Here is a 19,270-nt window from a genome sequence, read left to right on the forward strand (position 1 = left end):
GCAGCAGGAAGAGGAGGAGGAGGAGGAGGAGGAGAGAAAGAGAGATCCAGGGGGAAGGGGGGGTGATGGATGCAGCCGCCGAAGGCAGAACTCCTGGCCCCAAGCAAGCAAGCAAGCAGCTGGTCTCTGGCTCCTCCCGTCTGCTCTGAGGAGGGAAGCTGAGGGGAGGGAAGGAAACTGCCAGGTCCCCGATGGAAGGGCTGCTGCACCCCACCTCCTGCACAGCCCGGCCTCAGGGGGATCTGGGGGTCAGTGGGGCCAACCTAGGGGCAGAGGGGGCCCTGCCTGAGGGTCCCCCTGACCTCGCCTGACAGTGACACACACACTCCATTCATGATGGGACTTGGGCATTCTGGGCAGGGGATGATGGGCCTTTTAGTCCAACCACCTCTGGGGAACCCTGTCTGGGAACCCCTGCCGTAAAAAGACAAGAACTGATTTGTGCCAGAGAACCGGCTTCTAATCAGCTTCACTTCCATGGTTGTGAGAGTGGATCACCACCACCCCACATTCTGGCTCTATGGCTTGGACACGCCCAACTCTCTCTTTGACTCCCCCTTCGTTGTCTTTTAGCTTTGAAAAGAGAGACGAATCTTTCGCCTTTCCTCCTCAGGAAGGTGCTCCAGCTCCTCCATCTCTTGACTAGCTTTTTTCTGTACAGTTTCTCTTGCTCGATGCTGCCTTTTTCTCCCTCCCTCCCTGCCCTGTTTCTTGAGATGGGACCATCAGAACAGGGAATTGGTTTCAAAGAAGGATTTGGTCCTGTGATTCTGCCCTGACACACCCCAGTGACAGAGAGAGACGCAAGTTGACAAACTGGAGGTTTTTCACACCCAGCTTTTAGTTCACATCACCTCCAGAATGGAGGATGTGCATTCACATATTGGGCAGATTGCTATCAGGGAGCACTTTACACAGGATTTGGATTTTTCATTCTGCGTTAGTTTAATAAACCAGGTTACACTCGAACGCGGAATGAAAAATCCAAATTATAAATATCCAAATTATAGATATTTATATAAAATTATAGATATTTATATTTATATAAATATAAGTATTTAAAATATTTAAAAATATAAATATAAATATCTGGGGTTAAAAATCCACTTTCTCGGGCAAGTTCAAGTGGTTAGAGTGCTGGACTAGGACCCATTCAGCCATGATACTAGTTGGGTGACTCTGGGCCAATCACTTCTCTCTCAGCCTAACCTACTTCACAGGGTTGTTGTGAGGAGAAATTCAATTATGTAGTACACTGCTCTGGGCTCCTTGGAGGAAGAGCGGGATATAAATGTAAAAATAAATAATAAAAATAAATAATAAAAATAATTTTAAAAGCCTGCTGTCTGAAAATGCCCTTGGTGGGGGAGGAACTTGGCCCTGGTCTTTCCTGGGAAAAGGTCTTCAAAAGTAGCTTAGTTTTGGATGCATCAAGTGTGAACCGGCCTCAAATCAGACTGACTCCAGTTAAGTCAATAAAATAGCCACGGGGCACAGCTGGCATCTTTAAGAGGCCTGGTTTGGAGTTAGTGCTGAAATTCTCAATCTGCACATTTCTCATGTGGTTGGCATTTCAAGTCAGAGAGGATTGAAGGACATTTTAAAATGAAATGGAGATGTTCAGAATTCTCCCTCTTTCCGTGCTTTCTCCCCTGCCATGGTCCAGAGCACCATGTGTGCAAGACCTGTGCTTCATGCTTGCATAAATCCCCCCAGATGTGGAAATTCTTGGGGCATTTCAGCATTGGCTCTGAGGCCCCCTCATCTGATGTGCCCTCGGATTTCACAGCCTCCATGGGTAGGCCCTGAACAAAGACTGTCACACAGGCTTCTTAAAAGCTGGGCCTGGCTTGCTTCTTTGAGACTTAACACCCAGTGAGTTTCATGGCTGAAAAGGGATTTGAACTCGGGTCTCCCTGGTCCTAGCCCAACACTCTAACCACTATGCCACATGGGCTTCTTGGCACAGAGCTGCTTTCCTGGCCAATGGACATATCCAGAGCCACTTTGCCTGGAGCGGAGGGGGGGAGAGGGGGAGAGACAAACCCTGCAGCGGGATGAGGGGGTTGCAAGATCGGCCCTGCAGAATGGAGGGCACCCTCCAGGGGTAGATGCAGGCAGGAGCATCTCACAGATTCTTTACTACTGATGTGAATTCAGTTCGTCCCTGGGTCCGCCTTAAGCCAATCAAACAGACACAGTGGGAATCAATTAGAGGCTTGGTTTAATGCTCTGCAGAAGCAGGTAGACAATGGGGCTCACGCTCCACATTGAATACAAATTGGTTATAGGTGCATCTTACATTTATACAGACAATCTGAATGATGCTGACATAGTATACGTGGCAGTAAAATGGTGGACTAAGTATCTAGTACGCATGCGAATGATTCATTGTTCATCTGGTGATCACTCCTTATTTGGTTACATCCTGTTTTATTAACTTCTCAGCAAAGAACGGTGAGAACCAAGTTTCTTTAGATACAATTTAGTGGAGAGAGATAATCATGTGAGGCCGTGTCCTTGAGCTGGCCTGAGGTTACTTTAAGTTAGAATTAGGTTTTCTAAGCAAACTTGGAGATGCTTTGGTATTCTAAGTAAAATGTAGTTACTTTGGTTTTCTAAAACACATCAATTCCCCCCTTAAACACTGCATCATCCTGAATCTTCAGGATGTCTTAATTAAAGTTTGTAAAGGTACAGCTGTATGTATGGGTCTTATACTATGGCAAAGTTTAAAGGTTCTCATAAACATTTCGTTTAAAGCTGTAATGCATTGTAAGAAGCAACATGTGATTATTAATACAAAGAAAATACAACCAGAATTATCTTCTTTGCCCATAAATCAATAGGCTCTCCATATTAGTTAATGAAAGTTCTAACTGTTTGAAAATATTAACAGTAGCTCTTTCTAACACACAAACTCTTAATCTTGGAATATAGTTCTTGCCCATTGATGGAACTTTGTGTTTCGTGTGGCTAAAGGGTTTGGAACATATGTGGTTTTGGGATGCCTTAAACATTTGTGATGCATTAAGCATAGTTTTTACAGAAATGGTATGTGCTATGGCAGGCACATTGCATACAATATTCTAGAGCTACAAACATAATTATATAATTCTATACATCACACACACATATCCTTAACCACCTATATCTGGCATGATTTGATATATATATAAAAGTTTTACACATAACAGATAGGTGCATATAAAGATCATACAACTTATAGCAGGCAACATTATTTTAAACCATCTTTATCCCAAATAAAGTATAAATAACAGTCTTGCATTGTGGAACCAGATGCTTCTGGTGATTAATGGGTTATCAGCTTGTGGAAAGCGATAGCAATGACAAGTCATGTATAATCACATTGATTAAATGCAAGTGTCTATAAAATTGTAGGTAAAGCTTGGGCCAGCTTAATGTCTTAGAGCATAAAAGGGACCAGTAACTTGGGGATAGGTGCAGACTTGCAGGTAAATGCTTTGGTTGAAACAATGAGATGATTGGCACAATATGTAAGTGAAACAAGTGAGGTCCATGTCCTTACAGCACAGGAGATAGCAAGGTTTTCAACATAATGATAGCACATAGTCACTACAAGAAAGTAATATAAGAAAGTGGTGCAAATCATCAACTCCCACCCCCCTTAGTGTCCTCTAAAGTCTGTCATGGCCAAAAAGGAAGCCATGGAGAGCTTTAGAATTCAAAATCTAAAAGTCCTTGGTAAGGAAAAATATATTTTAGTCCTTCAGTTGAGAACCAAATGCTCTTGTAAAACGTTGCAGGATTTTGGCTATCCTGATCCGTGTTGTTTTGGCTTGTTTGGCTAGTGTCCACAGACAAGCTCAAATGTTCATGTGTTTGGGAGCCTTGACTCCCTCCCCTTGTGGGCAATCTGAAATAGTGTCTTTGGCAGAATTAGAAATAGTGTCTTTGGCAAGGTATCTTACCCAGGTAGGATGGTTCCAGGGCTTTACAGCTTGGGGAAATGCTGTTACGTGTATGACTCCACAGAGAAGTGAACAAATTGGCTTGCTTGTTTGTTATCAGGCAGTCTTCAGGCGTTTGTTGTCTATCCTTCTCCTTTAACACTTGGAAGCAGGAAGATGAACTGTGCATTAGGCCTTCTTCCTCGAACACAGGACAGGGTAGTAGATAGACGTTCTGTCACCATTGGGTTGGACTGGAAATGCAGATAGGGACTGCCCTCGGGTAGCTGCTGCTGCTGATTGTTAGTTTTCCTGGGTCACTGTTGATGGAGACTCCCTTGGGATCACATTCTGGCGATGGATCCAGGTATTCCTTCGATCTGGGGAGGAACAATCCTTCTTGGAAAGACAATTCAAGGCACTGTTGGTTGCAAACCTGTTTACTTGAGAGAAAGACAGGCAAGTGAGTTGCCAATTCCCTCCCCCCCATGTAGGGACAGCATCCTGAGACTAAGTCTCTGGGTGCCAACCGTTAGCACAAAAGGAAAAGTCAAGTTTTCAAGGCAAATAATACAAAGGATGGATAAAACCTGAGGCTATTTTCAATTTGGTCTTTTGGCATTTCCCCCCCCCCCAATTTATATTTTTGTTTTCCTGCTTGTCCTGGGCCCCCCCTTTCCCTGAAGACCAGAACAGGGGATGATGTCTTCATTTGAGGCTTGGTGGCCAGGCGGGAGGCTGTGTGTGGGGGCCGGTGCTTCTTGGAGGCTGGCTGGCTTGTGTTGTAGGCTGGTTTTTGATCACGAGAACAAAACAGCAATCCTGGGCAATAGCAAAGCAATAAAGTCAAAAAGAAAAAGGCATTCACATTTTTCACCCCCCTTGTGAGTTTGGGGTTTTGAGGAGGCATTAAAGCCTTTCAGGTAAATCACAGTCACTGCTAACAAAGTCCAGTTTCCATGTGGCATCTCACATTCTCTTCTGCATCCTGTTTTTCCTCTTTACAACAACCCTGTGAGGCAGGCCAAATCATTTGAGTTGTAGGCTCTGTGTCGCCCAGCAAGTGTCTTGGCTGAATGAGGATTTGGACTCGGGTTTTCCCGGTCCTATTCCAGTACTCTAACCACTGCACTACGTTGGCTGACAATCATACTTACAGGCCTTTGTCAGGGCAATCAATCTCCATCCAGTATAACTGACTTCATCGTCAGTAATGTGTAGATAGTTGTGGTGTCCCAGTTCTCCATCTTTAGCCTCATAATTAACCAGTCACTGATGGATTCAAGTTTGGGTTTGACATTTCTGTAAAGCGAAAACAACCTCTCGAGACAAGGAAAAAGATAGCCCACACAGTATGTCCAGTGAGATACTATACCTTGGTAAAGTAGGATTGTTTACTACACAAATTACACAGGCTGTTGCCACATGTTCTGCAAAAGGGTACATCCAAGAGGCACAAAAGTGTCTTTGTATTGACTAGGAAAAACCAAAGGATTGGTTCTGCAAGAATTCCACATCCATCTGCTGTTCTTTACCAGCCATCCTCTTCTAAATGCGCCCCCCTGCTGTGGTGCAAAGTCGATGTCCTTTTTTTTTTTTTGAATATGTGGGGGTGGGTTTGTGCCAAGATAGCACAGGAATCAAAGATGCTTGGAAACAGGAATAGAAGGAGCAGTGGTTTTAGCTGCAGCATCTGCCATCCAATTACCCTTTGTCACTGGGTCATTTTCCTCTGGTGACCTCTGCTATGGATGACTGCAACCTCTTCTAGTAGTGTAACAGCAGTCTAGAGTTCTGATATCTGTGTCCCATATTTTACTTCCTTGTTTCCCACTGTTAAAAATCTTCTTTCTTTCCAAGTGGCCCCATGAGTTGTGTAAAAATTACCTTGAAGGTGATGAGCTCTGCAAGCTGTGCTGGAGAAAGAGCATGGTCAGTCACTTCTCCATGGCCAGCTTACGTTGTCCATCTTACATGAAGCTGCCTCCATCTGTGTACAGTTCATCTTTAAGATCAGAATGGCTTGGCATAGATGTAGTCCACAGCTTGCAAGCAATCATGTTCTTGGTCTTCTGTAGACTCAAAAGGAAGTAAGTTAGCTGGATTAAGAACAAAGTAGTAGCCATGGAAACCCCAGGATCCTCACCAAAGTCACATGATATTTGGTCATGTGTGAGGGAGTCAGCCATCTACTGCCCCAGACTAATTCCTTTTTGCTGGGAAATTTCCAAGGTGAATTGCAAACCGGTGCTTTGGAACTCCTTGCCACTTGCAGGGTTGGCAAAACAAAATTCCTTTCATTAAATCTCATGTCTGGGATTTTAAGATTCAGCTGCTGTGAAGGCAAAGCAGGGCTGGTGGATGAGTCAAATAAAAAAAATTTTTTTGAACCTTAGACCATTTGATTAGTAGCTTTCAGTTTACATCAATTCAGTTAGCAGAAATATTGCATAGATTTTGCAAAAACATGACAGTAATACAATTAGACTCATTTATCTTAAAATCCATTTTTCCTTCTCACCCACAATTAATCTGGCTGGAACACAAACTGCTTTACAGAGAACCTCTTTCCCCCTCCCTTCCGGAAATGGGTGGAGTTATCCTTGTTCATCAGGGATCAGCTTTCATTTGAGAGGAAGAATTTGGAAGGGAAACTTCCGGTTTAGATTTTGAGCTCACAGAAAACAGGTAAGATAAGATAGATCATTGTTAAGGAATTCAGTAAACATAACATATAAAGGCTTATGATACTCAGTAGTGGCAGAAATATCACAATCAACTTAACATAAGAATGAATGAAGTAGAGCTTGCTCTCATGCTTAATGCATTTAGCCATCCATAAGCAGCACTTTTGCAGAGGTGGGAAGATTCAGCCCTCAGTTGGCCAGCTGACCGCTGAAAGTTCCCTGTGTTGCTCAGGCCATGACCAATTTTATGTTCAATTAATATAATAATTGTGAATTTTGGAATTCAATGTCAGAGCAAGTTTGGTCTGGAACAGTTTACAGAAAGGAAAAACAAAACAAAACATGTCACTAGTATAAATACATTCACAAATACAACAGAATAAACAGAATAAATACAACAGAAACCTCATCTTCACAGAGATGAGCTATAAAATTGATGTGGGTTGAATTCCTATACAGAACCAGAGCTTTGGGCTCCCTCTCAGAAACATGCACACACACACACACACACACACACACACACACACACACACAGAGGCTTGTCTTGTGTATTTCACAGAACAAGGGACTAAACAAAGAAAACTTCATATGAATCCCAAAGAATTTTATAGCATTTTAAATATGTCAGCCATAAACTCAGTTAAGAAAGTAGTTTAAACAGAACAACCTTATCACAGTTATCCATGAAAACAACCTGTAATTCTATATTACCTTTCCACATCACAATCTTATAACTTACTGGTGCTTTTCAAGCATTTTTCTTTTTGTTGTTGTTAACAACCTCCAACAAAATCCTTTTACGTATTTCCTTCTAGGTTTTTTTTATTTTCTTTTGTCTGCAATTCCCATATGCATTCCTTCAAAACTCCATTTTCTTTCCTCTTTTCCAACTCAAGTAGTTGAAGAGAGATAGAAAAAGGGAAAAAGAGAACAAAAGCAGCCTTTTGTTCAGATAAACTTTTGCAGCTAGAACAGTGTTATCTTTTGGCTTGGTTACAACAGGACAGTGGCAGAGACTGTTTGCAGACTGTTTGCAACACACGGGCAAAGCTTGGAAGCAACTTGGAAACAGAACACAGAGAGAGAAATGATTTTTGCAAAAGACAATCATTCTTCCTTCCTTAACACTTATAAAACAGAGGCAAGTGCAAAAGGATGTTATTTTCGGAGTCAGGAGGCCTCTGACTCGAGTTCATAGTGGCCAAACTTTCATACAAAGGCATTTCAAAACATGTTTTCTAAGAGCACTCTTTGCTCCCATGATAATCACCCAATTTTTCAACACACACTCCAAAGGTGTACATGAAATCCGTTCAGATTTTGTGTACTTGCTATTTCTGCTACCCATAGCCCCCCCTTTGAGTTGGTCGGGCTTAGGCTGTTTATTTCTGACTCAAAGCCGCCCCTCCTTGGGCTCTTGGCTTAAGTCACTCCTTCCCAGGCAGCCCTACTTCGGCTGTGGGGTTTTTTTTTGTTTGTTTGTTTTCTCTCTCTCTCTTTCCCCCTTCTCGAGCTGAAAGATTAAACCGCCCCTGCTTAGACTTTTTGGCTTAAATTGCCCCCCCCTCAGGATTTTGGCTTAAATTTGCCCCTGCGTGGGCAGCCCTTCTTCGGCTGTAGGATTTCCCCCCTTTTCTCGGGCTGAAAATTGCCCCTCCCTGGGCTTCCCCCCCCTTTGCCCCTCTTGGGCTGAGGAGAACCAAAAGACGTCTTTGGATTTCACTCTCTTACTCACTCACTCTCTCTGTTCATACTTTCATTCACGCTTGCCTCGATTCCCAGATGTGGCGCGTTGTGACGACTGGCGCATCCCGGGCCCATGAGAATCCTCCACAGACAAAAGCTGTGGGGCGCGCTGGATCTCATTGTCCCGTGATGGGTCAGACTGTCCACCCAGAGTCACATCCGACTGTCACGGCACCAAATTGATGTGAATTCAGTTCGTCCCTGGGTCCGCCTTAAGCCAATCAAACAGACACAGTGGGAATCAATTAGAGGCTTGGTTTAATGCTCTGCAGAAGCAGGTAGACAATGGGGCTCATGCTCCACATTGAATACAAATTGGTTATAGGTGCATCTTACATTTATACAGACAATCTGAATGATGCTGACATAGTATACGTGGCAGTAAAATGGTGGACTAAGTATCTAGTACGCATGCGAATGATTCATTGTTCATCTGGTGATCACTCCTTATTTGGTTACATCCTGTTTTATTAACTTCTCAGCAAAGAACGGTGAGAACCAAGTTTCTTTAGATACAATTTAGTGGAGAGAGATAATCATGTGAGGCCGTGTCCTTGAGCTGGCCTGAGCAGGGCTGGGGTTACTTTAAGTTAGAATTAGGTTTTCTAAGCAAACTTGGAGATGCTTTGGTATTCTAAGTAAAATGTAGTTACTTTGGTTTTCTAAAACACATCACTACTACGAATATTTATATACCGCTCTTCAGCTATCAAGCCAGAGGTTGCCGATTCCATTCCCCGCTGGTGTGTTTGCCAGACTATGGGGAACATCTATATGGGGCAGCAGTGATATAGGAAGATGCTGAAAGACATGATCTCATTCTGCAAGGGAGATGGCAATGGTCAACCCCTCCTGTATTCTACCAAAGACAACCACAAGGCTCTGTAGGCACCAGGAGTCGACACCGACTCCATGGCACATTACCTTGAACCAAAGTTTACAAAGCGGTTTACATAAAATACATAAATAAAATGGTCCCCTGTCTCCAAAAGGTGTCGACTCCTGGTGCCTACAGAGCCCTGTGGTTGTCTTTGGTAGAATACAGGTAGGGTTGACCATTGCCATCTCCCTCACAGTATGAGATGATGCCTTTCAGCATCTTCCTATATCGCTGCTGCCCGATATAGATATTTCCCATAGTCTGGCAAACATACCAGCAGGGATATGTACCGGCAACCTCTGGCTTGCTAATCAAGTCATTTCCCCACTGCGCCCTTAGGTGCTCACAGGTGGTGCTCCCATTCAAATGCGAAGAACAGCAGAACTCTGCTTAGCATTTGGGGGAAATCATGCTTGAAAAGGTGAGGACAAGTCAGGGGAGCCCAGTGGAGGAGGATGCAGAGAGCAGGGGCTGGCTGGGCCCGGGAGGAGGAGGAGGAGGAGGCCCACAGGTAGCCAGGCAGTCGAGTTCACTAGCCTTCATCCCCACCAGGAGGAGATCCCTGTCTGGAGTCATTGCACCTTCTCAACAGAGCCGTGCTAATAGAAGGAAAGCCATTGTCAAAACTCTTATGGCAGCTTCCCATGTTCCTAGGAAAGATCCAGCACTGTCACTAGAGGCTCAAGTGGCTTCTGTGGCTCAGAGCGCCTTTGATCAGTCTCCGCTGATACGCCAACTGGGACCTGACCTGGACAGAGAGAGCTTGGCCACAGGGACTCCTGCTCTGGGGACCTCACACTTCGTTTACCACCATGCATTGTACGTGGAGCTGCCTTTGAAAAGGGTCCGAAAACTGCCGCTGGTACAGAATCGGGCTGCGAGATGGTTAACTGGGACTGGACGTTTTGCGCAGTGTTTTGTCAGCTGCCCTGGCTCCCAGTCTGTTTCCAGGCCCACTTTACTGGGAACAGCCGATATTCTGCGATGAGATCTATAACAGCAACAACAGCATGGACAATAAAATGCAGCCATCCCAGGTCCTTGAGAAGGACTCGATGTCTGGATAAAACAAACCAGTCAATAACAGCTCTCTGACTGTGGAAATAAATAAATAAATAAATAAATAAAAACTAGTGGGCCCGGGCGCAGAGCATCTGTGCCTCTAGCTGACCCGCCACGGCCTGGCCCGCCGCCGCGGCCTGCCCTGCTGCTGTCACTGTTGCGGCCAGGCCCGCCGCCAGGCCCGCCGCCTCGCCTCCACAGCCGGGCCCGCCTAGCTCCCCGGCCATGGCCGCCACCGCCGCTGTTCTCCTGGGTGCGCCATGGCCGGGGAGCTAGGCGGGCCTGGCCACAGGTGCAATAAAATGGTCCCCTGTCTCCAAAAGGCTCACAATTTAAAAGAAATATAAGGCTGTTACCAGCAACAGTCAATGGAGGGATGCTGTGCTGGGGCTGGATAAGGCCAGTTGATCTCCCACTACAAAATACAAGAGAATCACCACTTTAAAAAGGGGTCTCTTTGCTCTCTCTCTAGGGGGCTAACTTTACTCCCATTTGGCTGAGAAGTGGCCTTTCGTAAGCCCTTTCCTCACCTCGCCCCACAGCCTGCCTTCTGCCTTTCTTCAGGGATTCCCCGCACTCTTTTTGCCCCCCTTTCCTTGCAGAAATCCCCTTCCTGGCCTTCTTGGAAATGCAGCTGGGCAGGCCAAGCCCGGAGCTGGACACAAGTGCCTGGGCAGGCCAGATCTGGGAGCCCGGTGAGCCTTGCCTGCTCTCTGCAGCCTCTCTGGCCCGACTGCCCTGCCCTTCTGCAGCGCCACCGCTGCTGTTCTCCTGGGTGCGCCAGGACCAATCAGGCACCCCCGCAGCCCAGCCAATTAGCTGGGCTGCCGGGACGCATTTTTCCTGGGCACAATCAGGAGAAATATGTGTATATAGATAATAATAATAATATTGCACAGGGTTTCTCCAACCGCGGGCTGCCAGAAGTTGCCAAACTACAACTCTCATCAGCCCCAGCTACAATTTAGGATGATGGGAGTTGTAATTTAGCAACATCTGGAGTCCCCAGGTTGGGAAGTCTGAGTATAGCACTTTCAAGTGTCAAAGGCCATTATGTGCATGGGTTTATTGTAACCCACACCACAATCCTGTAAGGTCAGTGAGCATCATTCTCCCCATCTTTCAGGTGTGGTGGGGACTGAGGTGAAAAAGATTCCTACTTTCCCTTGTGGTTGGTGTGGTGCCTCTCTTCTGGTTTGGTTTCAGTTGTCCCAAGGCACAGTCATTTGGCCCATCTAGAAATCTGGCCTCTTGTCAGGACCTGAATGAGAATTTGCCAAGGCTAAGTGAGGGTGATGAAAGCCAGGCATGATGCCAACTCTGTCTCACTTTGATGCTTCCCTGATTTCCTCCTTCAGCTTCAGGTCACTGCCGAAGAGGGTCTAAAGCCAGTTCAATTTGCAAGCTCTTTTCCATTCTATCCTTAAGTTCAGTCCAATAACTTTTAGTGTAATCACATGCAGAGGCGTATCTAGGCAAAATAGCACCTAGGGCAAGCACTGAAATTGCGCCCCCCCCCAAACATCTGACACCCATCTTTCAGATAACTTATTTACCATAATATCAGCTCAAAAATACAAGTCAAGCTCATTAATTAACAAATCTTTTAATTTACAAATTATTGCACTAGATGAAAATTATAACTGCATCTTCCTTGCTTTCACTGATGCAAACTCATCTAGCAAAAGGAAAGATATACTTTAACACCCCCCCCCCAAAATAAACCCAATCCCACACCACAGATGCTATGGCTAGTAGTGGGTGCGAAAAATGCCTTGCCTTGAAATAATCTTGAAATAATCCCACCGCAACGGGGTAGGGTAAGTGATATCTGTTATATTCACAAATATAAAAATGGAGCATGGAGTAGCAGACAAACATTCAAGCAGTCAGTGACGGTCTTTCAAGCAGCATAAGCCCTGCTTCCATTCCAAATCCAGCAGTGCATATTAGCAACACCCCTGCCCTCCAGCTGCTATCTGCCAGCAAGCAGCAACATTCACTCATATATATCCTGCTCTTCCTCCTCCTCCAAGGAGCCCAGAGTGGTTTACTACACACTTGAGTTTCTCCTTACAACAGCCCTGTGAAGTAGGTAAGGCTGAGAGAGAAGTGACTGGCCCAGAGTCACCCAGCAAGTCTTGTGGCTGGATGGGGATTTGAACTCGGGTCTCCCTGGTCCTAGTCCAGCACTGATTCACATTACATGGGATATATATAATCATGTAGGTATGTTTGCCAGGAAAGCTAGATTGGACCCTGCTCCCCCACTGTGCTTACTGCTGTGTAAAGCCAGAAGCTGCCGTCTGCCATATTTTCCTAATCTGATCGATGGTGCCCCATCTACTTCAAAGGCAGCTTGAGAGAGGATCTCCTGAAACCCGGTAAAAACATTGCCCTCCACTAAAACAATATGTTAAATTTATTGCACTAATTGACTAATTACTAAAAACTAATTGAGAGGAGAGGAGCATTTGCTTTTTTAAAAAGAGCCCCCCTCTTTATTTCTATTTTTAAGGGCCTTTTCATAATTTACTTATTTTAGAGCAAAACAAAACAAGATTCCTGGGGAAAGGCAACTACCTAAAGATGTCAAGAAAAAGGATTTGCACATTTCTATGGGGAGATTTGGTATTTTTTTAAAGACCCATTTTAAGGAGGGAAAGCACTGCTGCCAATGAACCGGAGGGATTTAATTTTTATTTTAAATTCGATGAAAATATGAACTGTAACAAACAGTGAGCTTACTCAAGTGCAATTGCTTTCAGCAGGACTCCTCTAGAGTAAGCCTGGAGTCCAGCCTGCTGTGCATTTTTCGAGGGCAAACCCAGAGAGAGCCCAATCCAACAGCTGAATTCTCGGATCTGAGTACAGTTGACTTAATGGTGCGGAAGAAAGGAAGGAACTGGAGAGAGGGAGGAAGAGGAAGAGAAATGGATGGATGGAAATAGGAAAGAAAGGAAGGGGTGGTGGGGAGTGAGAAATACAAGAAGGATGGAGAAGAGCAGGACCTTGATGGGGAAGGGAAGGGGAAATTGCAGGAAAGGGAAGACTGAGAAACATTGAAAGGAAAGAAGGGAGGTCTTGAAGGCTGCAACCCTCCTATTACAAGTTTACAGGAGCGGAGAGTCGATCGCAGTGAAGGCAGTGGGGTTTGCTTCTGAGTAAGCCCTGCCTAGGTTTCTGCTCCAAATAAGCAAAGGAATGGAAAAGCCCAGTTCAGTCATTGAGTGCGGTGGATCTGAGCCCTTCCTCCTCCTCCATGCCTCCCTTTGAGAAGTCAGTCAGGAAGCACTCTGCGATCTTTCCCTGATCAGGGTTCCCTACAGTGATTCAACCCACCTGGCTGTAAAAAGGCCAGGAGATGGGAAGGGGAAAGCATGCAAGGCGGATTCTCCTCTTGGCCGCAGGAGTCAAAAGGCACTCATTCTAGCCAGCTGAAACAGAGTGGCGCTGAGGAGAAGGACCAGGGAGATACAACGGGTGGGGGAGTGAGGGGACCCTCAGTTCAGCCCCTGGATAGACAGATGCAGTCTGGATTTTGAGTGGCAACCTTGGACTTCAGTTCAGCGAGTCCCACAGTATGCAGTCTGTGTAAGGAAAACTGCAAGCAACCTTGTGGCTGCCAGAGCGGCAGCATCTCTCACCCCTGCTGTTCCCAATCACAGAGGGAGAGGTCAGCCTGAGCCAGCGAGAGAAACCTACAGAGGAAGCCACAACACTCACTCCCGCTCCCCAGCCCCCCCTCCGCCATTGCGATGCAAAGTGAAGAGGAAACTGCAGCCCCCGGCTGTGCAGGCGGCAACACAACACAACACAACAGCCAGAGCAGTAACAGTCGGGCTGGGAATGCCTTTAAACTGGGGTGTTTGACAAGCACCTCGCCTCCTAGTTCCACAAAGTTTCCCTCTCAACAGACCCCTCCCCACTTCCCCACCGCTGTCCTCGTCATTTCCATGGAGGCAACTCTCAGCCCTCCAGGCCTTCCCGCCTCGGGTTTTCCTTCAGAGTAGAGAGGCGGAAAATAACCGCCAGCCCAGCAGTCCCAGGAGGGGGGACAAGAGCTCAGCTGCAAGCCCCGGCTCTGCAAGGACTGGGGACTTTCTCAGAGCCTCATCCTGAGGGGGAAGGGGAGGACCTGCTGCCAGGCGCTGCTGGGTTCCCTCCCACGGCAGAAAACCCACCCAAAGAGCTGCAGCGACTGACTCCACTCACGCGACGCAAGAGGAGCCCGGCAGAATGAACTGCCCAAGCTCAAGCTGCTCCCAAGAGGCTAAGGCACGAGAGGAGTTGGCAAGATCAACTCCTTCTCTGAGTCAGCAGCTGCGACCGTGAGACTCCGAGACGGAGTTGATCTTGCAGCTGTAAACACTTCTCGCCGCGCCCCTTTGTAGCAGCTCGCGCACTTATGGGCTTGGACAGGGCAGAGCAGAGGGCAGCCTCCCCCCCTCCCTTGCCAGCCCGCCTTGCCCTCCCTGGCTTAGCAAAGAGGACTAAGCACCTCCTTAAGCACAGCTTTGCCTGTTGCCACCATCGTCCTCCCTCCTCGCCTTGGCAGCCAGCCAGCAGGAAGCTCCCTCCTCCAAACGAGCGAGCAGGGGAACGATCCTCGTCGCCGCTGCACCCGCCCCGGCACGGAAACCTGCCCTCCCCCGCTCACTCAGGCAGCTGCTGAGCTGAAAACCTCTCCGCTCAGTGCAGGCCCGCCAAGCCGCGCTGCAACACACTCCCAGCCAGCCAAGCCTAGCCAGGCGGCGGGGTCAGGGGCAACTAGGACCCAACAGCAGGCCAGGCCTCACCGTGGCCACTCCAGATGGAAAGGGAGGCTCAGCACGGAGGGACCTTTCCCCTGCCTCTTACACTTCCCGCGGGAGGGAAGGAGCGGAGCGCGTCAAGTGAGGCGCTCTCGCAGTGCCCTGCCGGCTGCAGCAGCCGCCCACTCACACTGACGTCCCCCCACCCTCCTCCCGCCTCCCAACTCGGCAAGATTAAAGGCAGGGAGAGGGCAGAGGATGGAGGGAGAGGCAGTTGCAAAGCTGATGGAGCTGATGCTCCGCTGCCAGGAGCCAATGGTGGGAGAGTGCCCGCCCCGCCCGGAAAGATCTCGTGACTGGCAAGTCGCACCTGCGCCGAGGGGAGGGAGGGGTGCCGCCGCTTCTGACCCGGACTCAATTTTTAAAACTATATATATTTGCAAAAAAAAATTCAGGAAAGGAAGGGGATCGGCGGGGGCACTTTTTGGCGCCCCCTACCAAGTGGCGCCCAGGGCACGTGCCCTGCCTGCCTCCCCTATCATTACGCCCCTGATCACATGGCCATCAAAAATGGGAAAAGATGCTAGCCTTTTCTTTGTGTTTCCAACCTTTCTTCTCAGGCCCAATTCAAGGTGCTGGTTCTAACCTTTCAAGCCCTCAATGGCTTGGGGCTGGGTTACCGGAGAGTGTGCCTTGCCCAGGGGCATAGCTAGGTGAGAGGGGGCCAGTGTTCATCTCACTCTCTGGCTGCCCCCCAGAGTGAGGTAGATAATGAAGAAAACAGGGAGGGAGGGAGGGAGCTGGAGGGCCCTCAGGACTTGGGGGCCTGTGTTCTTTGAACCCTTTCGCTCAATTATAGCTACACCCCTGGCCTTGCCCCATATGCCCCACCCTTAAGATCGTCTTTGGAGGCTCTCCTCTGAGTGCCCTGCCAGATGGGGTGAGGCCGGTGGGTGGAGACTAGGGAGAGGGCCTTTTCAGGGGTTGCACCCCATGGATGGAAGAGCCTCCCCAGGGAGCTTCACCTGGCTTCACCACTTTGTTCTTTTAGACACCAGGTAAATACTTTTTCTCCACTCAGGCCTTTAACATTTCAAATTTGGGTTTTAAGATGGCTTTGTATCATATTTTGTATGACTCCTTTGGCCAGCCAAATTTATGTACTGTGTGTTTTTATTTGATGTTTTAATGTTGTATTTTTTGAGCCTCCCAGAGAACAGTTTCTTGAAGAGTCAAAAGAGAAACCCCTCCCCACACAAGAGGCACCAAGTGCTTCCAGCCTGAGGCCAGATGTGTAACGGGGGGGGGGGGAGCAGCCAGGACATGTGCCCTGGGTGCCACTTGAAGAGGGGCACCCCAGAGACTCCCCTGTCCCCCACCTGCCTGCCCACCTTCATACATTATAATTTAGTTCTGATTGGAGGAAAACTGGTTTTTTTCTGGCCGTAGCGTGCCACCATATCCTTCCCCCTCTCCCTCCTCCTTCCACCACACCCTTTGGCCTTGTGACCAGGCACTGGCCCCGCCGCCTCCTCCTCCCCCTTCGCTCATTGGCTGGGCACCACACATGAGAGGCACATGATCTGAGTTATGTGCGGCTTCCTCCAACACCCAGATGGGAGGGGCGGGCGCTTCAAGGCAAGCAAGAGAGATCCTCAGAGCCAGGCACCTGTGAGCCCTCAGTAAATCCTTCTTCTGGAAAGCGGGTGGTGGAGGAGAGCCTGCCTGCCCGTGTGGAGAGCGAGGGGGAAGCTCAGCTGTGCTCCAGACAGAAAGCTTTGCTTTTGTAGCCAGCCAGCTTCTCTGCAGAGAGGAACTTCAGCAACTTATTTTTGCAGCCTGCCATGCTCCTTTGCTGTTTATTTCCTGATCACAGGATATTTGCATTGTAAGAGTTCTTTGGGAAAGCAGAGGGAGGGAGGGAGGTGGGGAAGCTCAGCTGATCTCCAAATAGAAAGCTTGACTGCTGCTTGCTTGTTTTTTCCTGCAAGAAAACCTAGGCTTCAAAAATTCTCTTGCAACAGGTTTTGTCTAGGATAGATTTAGGGGGGGGAAATCTGCACTGATTCTTAATGCACTGACTCTTGGTGAATTTCTGAATTTGATGACTTTACTGAGTTGGATCCTTGCAGTGTAAATTGGCTTTTGATCAGGTTTCATTAGACTTCCAGTCTGTCTGGATGAATGAATGAATGAATGAATGAAGGTTGGTCCTTCCTCTTTAAATCAATTATTCATGACAAAACTGACTCAGACGCTCCCCCGCTTTTTGTGATGAGACCATCATAGGAACATAGGAAGCTGCAATATACCAAGTCAGACCATTGGACCATCTAGCTTAGTATTGTCTGCACAGACTGGCAGCGGCTTTTCCAAAGTTGCAGGCAGGGATCTCTCTCAGCCCTATCTGCCAGGGAGGGAACCTGGAACCTTCTGCTCTTCCAGAGCGGCTCCATCCCCTAAGGGGAATATCTTACAGTGCTCCATTCAAATGCAACCAGAGTGGACCCTGCTTAGTTAAGAGGACAAGTCCTGCTTGCTACATCAAGACCAGCTCTCCATGCTGGTCCCCAACAGAACAAGGCACTTGTGTATCAAGAAGGGCTCCAGAAGATGTTTCATTCTCAATGCAGTGAGTGTGATCCTGCATCACATCAGATGGGCTCAGTTAAGTAACAGCATAGTAAATAGGAGCAGCCCCCTTCTTAGTGACCTGGTTTTATTTATATCTTTATTTACTTGATTTATATACCGCCCTTCCAAAATGGGTGTTTTGGGATAGTGCTGAATTAATCAGCCTGCAAATTTCTTGTCACATTGTTGGCATTTCAAAAGAAGAAGAAGAAGAAGAAGAGGGTGATTTAGTCTCCATTTTGAAATGGAACAGAGATGATTTGTGTTAGAGGTTGTTGATTTTTACCCACAATAGGTAAAACAGCAGAGCACTAAGGAATGAGCACACACTCCAGTTACAGAGTAGGTAGCAGAGGATGGTTTGGATATTGCAGCTATGGAGAAAAAACACATGGAGATCCTTGTATGACTGAACACTAAATATTTATTGGCCCTATTTACTGGCCCTATCCACCCCTAGCACAGTACTTCCAGTGACTGTTGCTGGTGTGTGTCCTATGTTTCTTTTTAGAATGTGAGCCCTTTGGGGACAGGGAGCCATCTTATTTGTTTTATTTCTCTTTGTAAACCACCCTGAGCCATTTTTGGAAGGGCGGTATAGAAATTGAATTAATAATAATAATAATAATAATAATAATAATAATAAATAATACACTTAGATAGGAAAGACCTACACAGTTTCTCAACCACCGGTCCCTGGACCGCTGTCGGTCCCCGAAGGGTTGAGTGCCGGTCCGTGACTGGGAGTCAACCCCCCCCCCCCCCACAACTGCAGTCAAAGCACTCATTTCCTCAATTCTGCACATGGCATGGAAGAGGGAGAGGAGGAGTATCATGGAGGCATGGGACTCTGCTTCCGCCTTGCCTCCACGTGCTGCTGAGATCTTCCAACAGCTATCTTTATCTTTACAACTTCAAACTGAATGCGGCGTGGGGGCATCTGTTGGTTGGTGTAGACAATACTGAGCTGGATGGACCAGTCATGTGACTGAGTTCTGGAGCTTCATATGTCCGTCTGGAGCACGTCTCACTCAGGAGTTGAGCTCCTGCTTTCCATGCCAGAGGTCCCAGGTTCAATCCCTGGCAGCATCCACAGATAGGGCTGGGATAGAGGTTGCCTGGAACCTTGGAGGGTCGCTGCCAGTCAGTGTAGACCAGTCAGTGTAGACCAGTGTTGAACAACTTGGTCCCTCCTGCCATTGTTGGCTACATCTCGCACCACCTCTGATGATTGATGACTGTTGCTGAGCATGCTGGGAGTTATAATCCAAAGGGTTCAAGCTGTGCTGCCCTGGGTCAGATAGTACTGAACAAGATGGAGGGTGGCTTAGTCTATATCAGGCCTGCTCAACCTGGGGCCCCCACAGCTGTTCTTGGACTACAACTCCCATAATCCCCAGCCACAGTGGCCAATAGCCAGGGATTATGGGAGATGTAGGCAAACATCTGCAGGAGGGCCGAAGCTGAGCTGGCCTGGTCTATATACAGCTTCTTCCAGAGTTCCACATAGCACACACACACACGGTGCTTAGGAGCACATTAGGAGAGAAAGCAGAGAGAATTGGATAGTTCTAA

General features: G+C 47.5%; 1 protein-coding gene across 6 annotated transcripts in view; it reads left to right on the forward strand.

The window, feature by feature from the left end:
• LOC128337656 (zinc finger protein 268-like) overlaps window positions 1-19,270 on the forward strand; it is an 80,952-nt gene that overhangs the window by 20,816 nt on the left and 40,866 nt on the right. The window contains exon 3 of one of the 6 annotated variants that reach the window (XR_008312378.1): window positions 9,900-10,457. The exons of the other annotated variants lie outside the window; for them this stretch is intronic. The gene's annotated coding sequence lies outside the window, so the exon portion shown is untranslated. Of the gene's footprint in view, window positions 1-9,899; window positions 10,458-19,270 lie in introns of those variants that run through there. 6 annotated transcript variants of the gene reach the window in all.

Source organism: Hemicordylus capensis, chromosome 14, assembly GCF_027244095.1.
Source record: "Hemicordylus capensis ecotype Gifberg chromosome 14, rHemCap1.1.pri, whole genome shotgun sequence".
Taxonomy (NCBI): Eukaryota; Metazoa; Chordata; class Lepidosauria; order Squamata; family Cordylidae; genus Hemicordylus; species Hemicordylus capensis.